Consider the following 6,000-nt stretch of genomic DNA (forward strand, 5'->3'; position numbering starts at 1 on the left):
TTTTTTGGTTCATCTAGTATGGAAAGTAGACAACAATGGCTTACCAAGCTGAAAAATGAACTTAGCAACAGTCCTCTGGTGTCAAATGTGGCTTTTGGCTTCATCCTCATGGGACTGGAGAAGCTGGTGGAGCTGGAGTTTGAGTGTCCTTGCAACCCTACGTGGAATGGAGTGTTTTCGTCAGCGTTCTTCATCATCCCTGCCGTCATGGCCTTCACCCTGATGCTGATCATTCAAGGATGCAGATGTGATACGTGGTGCAGGAAGACGGTTTCCCTCTCCAGCTTCGTCCCTGCTATTGTGTGGCTCATTCTGTTGTTCCTCGACGGCCAGTACTTTGCTTGTGCCATGACAGACTGGGAGGGTAGATTTGTACTCGTTGACAAGGCAGCTCCCCAAAAGTGGTGCGAGCCAATCAGTGAAGGAAATGTCACCCCACAGGAACTGATGCTCCGCTCGCAGCAGCTGTTTGTTTTCTCTCAGGTGAGTTGCGTTTGTCCTATACGGGTACAGGAGGTTATGCCGGATGACGGGAGCGGAGACAGCTCCCCCTTCAAAAGCATGCACTGGAGGAAATCCAGTATATTCATTTGGAGGCTACTGCAATGGCTCTGTTACAGATTGTTAATGGAAAAAGAACACCTTTTCCGTCTGTGTTTACTAACCAGAGTGCTACTCCGCTCTTCCCCAGGTTCTCGGTATAATCCTCCTCATATTCATCTGTGTGGGTCTCGTCGTGTACGTAATCAGAGAGAGCTGCCAGCAGGAGGAGGAGATGCAGGACGCAGACGTAGCTGAGCTCACTGTTCTCAGGATGAGTTCTCTACGGACAAGAACATCCTGAGACAACTGAGATCACCACAAGCAGGACATGGACACATGTAAATACAGTGAACAGAATGTATACAGAGCTTTCCATACTTTTTGCCTGTTGGACACGCGGGATTCAACGATGCTTCCATACGAAGTTACAGTAAATATATGAATACAGTGTTTCTGTTCTTGTGTGTGTGTGTGTTTGTGTAACATCACTGATTGTGAAACCAGGATTGTGTCCGGCCTGCATTCGTCTTACACTCCAAGACCACCAACTTGTTGATTGTTACTCATAATTTGAGGAATAAGTTGCTATATTTAGATATATATTAACTTTTGGACGAGACATGAGGAGAACAAGGTACAGCTCACACGTGGTTATTAGTGTTATAGCATAAAGGCCAAGGACGAGGGGCAAACGCCTTGGCTCACAGCTTCCACCATTACATCATGTTAAATTGTACAAGTGATTATTAACAATTTTATAAGGGCCTGTCTCGAAGATTCATTCTCAGATGGGCAGCCAACCAGCCCAGACGTGCGACATTAATGCAAGAGATAATGCACCTCCTATGAATGCAATGATGAATTACTCGTGTAAAACGTCACTATTCCTCCAAGCGATGTTTCACTTTGGGGCATTTTGTGACTTTTTAGTAGTCATTAAATGTCAAGCAGCAACTGTGAGAAACCTCGACTCTTTTGGAAGATTGTATTTTTTTCCATGTGTTTTGTTGCTACAACAGGAATCCACCAGGCAGCTAACATGGACATGTTTAATGGAAATGTTCCATCAAAGTGAAATTTCACTTGAAATATTTGTATTTTCCTACCACAAACATACAGCTGGGCTACACCCAATAGTGTTTCATCCTTTGCAGATATTCCTAAGAATTGTTTATGTTCTTTTTTTATTTTTTATTGTGACAGCAAGGCATGTAAACACCATGTACACGATGAATTGTTTCTGACTGCAAACGGCCTTTGAGCTGGATGCAGATACAAGTTCTCTAACGGTATTTGCATTACGTATTTTTTCAAAATTATTTTGTAATAAAATAATTTATTTATTGAAGTAAAGCCCTCAGGGATTTTTCACAGTCGTGTCATTATAGCGCTTTAGTTTCTATAATCCTTACAAACACACTCTTGGTAATTTGTGTGAGCCACTCCGCGGGTGGGCAGCACCTTTATGTCTAAAGCCAGGTTTGATCTATCAGAGTCTGTGGATCAATGGATCTATTGACCGATTTCTGCAGCATGAAGTGCATTTTATACTAGTATTTCTTGCTACGTGTAGCATTACATAAATTTAGGAATTGGGGCATATCTGCAATGTCATCCTGTGGGACGCTCTATTCAGGGCAAGTATAGAAACAAATATAGACCCACTATTGGGAGTGAAAACATTCTTCAATTATTTGACTTTCCCTAAGGACAATAAACTGCTTTAGTTCAGATGACCTTGACGATAAATTGTTTTAGTCCATATAAGCTGTTTTATCATTCTTAAATGCTTTAAAAAAATGTATCAGATACTGCAGCTGTCTCATTTTGTAGCAGTAAATGACCCTATAAAAATGGCATGTCCTTATCTACAATAAGTACACAGAAGCATCCTTTGAGAACACAGGCCTGTTTCTTAATGCAAGTTTATCAAATAAGCCAGGCTTATCCTGCTTAATCTGTTTGATTTTCCCTTGATTCACTTCCTTAAAGCAAGATCAACATAGATGAGGATTATGGTAAAATTGAGTTGATTAGATATCATGATCATTTCAGAGATATGTGCATCCTCTTACAGGTAATTACAATGAATGAATGAATGAGTCATTTTCATTCTTCATCTTAGAATCAGTTCAACAACAGAAACTACATCTTTAAAAGTCAATTCCAATCGATAAATGTTTCACTTTGCAGGAGTTCTTTGATTAGTTTAGTTAGTTAGTTCTAGACCACACCCCCAGTGACAAGGTGAATCTGAAATATACATCAACTCCGAATTACTACCGCCTGCAGAATGATAGTGACTGTGATTCTGCCTCTAGTTAATATCTGGGATAAATTTGGAAATAAAACATCTGCTCGTGAAGTTCCTGTTTATGTTTTCATTCCTGCCTATTATTTAGATTTAGATCTAATTATTTTATTAGGACGCATCTTACATTAAAGGGGATATATTATGAAATACTCAAGTGTTAAACCACAGTGTTTAATGGACACACAAAAGCAAGAACATAACTAAAGCTCTTTATTCCTGGTATTTTATCGATAGTTTTCATTCTAGCATCCATTTAATTCATAGAATATTTACTATGCTGAATTACGATGGTCACACAAATGAACATAACATAAAGTGAAATAATTGAATTGTGTCTATAGAAAGTGTGAAAATGTTGTGTAAATATAAAGTCAAACAGGTTAAACATTAATAATAATAAAAAAAGTAAACCATTTTATTATTCATAACATATACATTTTTGTTGATTCAATGTGCAAAATTCATATCCCTGGATTGATTAGTCAAGCTTGACTTTCCGTTTACACAATAAGGTACAGCAGCAGCGGATCAAAATGAAAATGGATAAAAGTGTGAGCAGCACAGCTCCTGCAAATACCAGAAGTACGTCCACAGAGTGGTAGGAGTACCAGGGCATTCGGTAGGAGTCCGTTCTCAGGTGAGCTGCACCTTTGTGTCTCATTACATACTCCATCCAGAAGAGGGCAGTATCCAAAGGCTTCATTGGCTGATCTCTGTGCAGCCTGGAGAGTCTCTGCATGCTCAGCTTGTAGGACGGATCCGTCAGAACTTCATGTACGGCCTTCAGGAAGTTGTCGTCCTTGTCCACCGTAGAGAGATCCAGCATCTTCGCTGCTCCTCTCTCTTTTAGACGCAGCAGGTTGTCGTATTGGTCAAAAAACACAGGTAGTCCCACGACTGGGACTCCGTGATAAATCGCCTCTTGAACACCGTTTGTTCCTCCGTGAGCCACAAACAGTCTCATCTTGGGATGTCCTAAGAGATCGTTCTGTGGCATCCAGTCCACGAGTAACGTGTTGTTGCCCAGAGTAGCTGGTCTTTCACCTTTGTGCCTCCAAATGACTTTCTGAGGTAATTTAGCAAAAGCTGCAGCGATCTCATTTGTGATGTCCATTGAAAGATTATTCACAAAAGTCCCCAGAGACATGATGATGACCCCATGCTCTCCAGAACTATGCACAAACTTCTCCAGGTCTTCAGGCAAAGGTTTGGCAGGCTTACACTGGAATCCCCCAATATAAACAGCATTTGGCATCGTGGGACGAGGGAACTCGAAGACAAAGTCCACTCTCATGAGCCACATGTCTGCGTTCAGCACCAACTGCAAAAAATCAGTGCCAGGCGCAAGATATTTGTCACACACCTTTTGGTATACTAGCTTAGCCAAGAAGTAATTTTGCGTTTGAGCTACTATATAAATAAACATGTTTTTAACTCTCTGAAAAAATGCCATCTTATCTGTGTTGCCAGATCCTGTTATAGGAATGTATGACAGAGGCGAAGGAGCCATAGTAAGATGACCCTCTACAGCAATTAGCCAGCGGACGTTATAAACCAAAGGAAGATCCAAATATTTCGCCAAAATGGTTCCACCACCCCAGCAGGGGTCAGTAAGGACCAAGTCAAAATGACTGTTCTTTAAGGTTCTCATCAAGACTTGGTCATTTAGCATTGCTGTCACAAATTCACATATGATCACGTGAGCCTCGATGAAAGCGCCAAACATTCCAAAGTTCATGTTGAGGAACTTTATCAAGGGAAGTGACCCCCTCTCAGATGCAATAACCTCAGACAACATTTCCAAAATGTATTTCTGATTTAAACTCCTCTCCACTTCCACAGTGTACGTATGGTAATAAGAAGAGTTGTCCTTTATATACCAGCTTTTGCTGTTACGCAGAATAGTTACATTGTGTCCCTTTGAATGCAATGCTTGGAGGAGGACGTCCATGTTCACCCAGTGGCTCCCTTCAACGGGAAAAACCAAGATATTGCCACCTTGACAGGCTCGAGGAATGAGAACAAGCAGCAGCACGGCACTGCAAAGACCAAACTGCCCCATCTGAAATGAGATAAGCACTCAATATAAGTACTTCATAGTACATGTGCATGTAGTCCAGAAGATACAATGTAAAAGTACATTTTTTTTTCTAAATTGAAACACACAAAAATAACTGTTTTTGAAAATTTTACAATATTTTTGTTCTATTTATAAATTGTTAGGTAACTTTCATGGTACTCTTTAAACTTTCTGCGAATGACGTCACACTGAACAACCTGACTTTGAAACCCGGATGTAATCACGTCGCTCTCGCGCCAGCTTTACTATAATAGACATGCTGTTGCGTCATCAGGTCGTTCAGCACGATTCCTGAGGCGCATTTAGCAGTAAACTAACAATGAGTCGGTTATAACGTGTATATTTACCTTACAGCTCAGAATACGGCTGTATTTCAGTTTAACACGCTGATTACGGATGAATTTAAGACAGTATTCTAATTACGTCTGCATTAAAATCTATTTTATAACCTCCAAATCTGCTTATTTCCGCAAACACCAGCTTCCGTTCTCTTCCTGCACGACCACGACGTCTGATTATCATCAATACTTGTGCAGAATAGAGATTTGCGTCACACATTCTGAACAAACAGCATTTGTACTTACTGTTGTTAGTGTCTAAATAGCGTCTCTTTGTGGAGGCAGTTCGCTTCAAGGCAGTAACGGAGTAACGGAGTAGACTTCACCCCTGCAGGGAGGAGCGCTTTGGATAACAGCGTGGACGTAAACACCAGCAACGAGGAAGTTCCTGACGGCGAGATCCGCATATTAACCCTTTCATGCATTAAGATCTGAACATGGAGTTTAACAAAAATCACAAAGCATGTCATCATCATGGGAAAATAAGAAAATCAAGTTATTATTAAGACTATAAAGATATGTAAACAGTTTTTAAAAATGTTTTAATAAAGCACATGTCAGATTTGAAATGTGAAAAAATGAGTGGAAGGAAAAACTCACATTTAATATAGCATATCGTATATTTATCTTTTTTAAATATCTTACTTTTTAATCCCATGTAACAGCTCTAGATCCCACAGTATCCCGTCACCATAGAAGCGCACACCCTCTCATGTACAGAGAGA

The 6,000-nt window shown here is 40.4% G+C and overlaps 1 pseudogene; it reads right to left on the reverse strand.

Moving 5' to 3' along the window:
* Positions 1-3,209: 3,209 nt before the first annotated feature.
* On the reverse strand, positions 3,210-4,823 carry LOC137897429 (UDP-glucuronosyltransferase 2C1 pseudogene; annotated as a pseudogene).
* Between the last annotated feature and the right edge of the window lie 1,177 nt (positions 4,824-6,000).

This window comes from Brachionichthys hirsutus, chromosome 1, assembly GCF_040956055.1.
Source record: "Brachionichthys hirsutus isolate HB-005 chromosome 1, CSIRO-AGI_Bhir_v1, whole genome shotgun sequence".
NCBI classification, from domain to species: domain Eukaryota; kingdom Metazoa; phylum Chordata; class Actinopteri; order Lophiiformes; family Brachionichthyidae; genus Brachionichthys; species Brachionichthys hirsutus.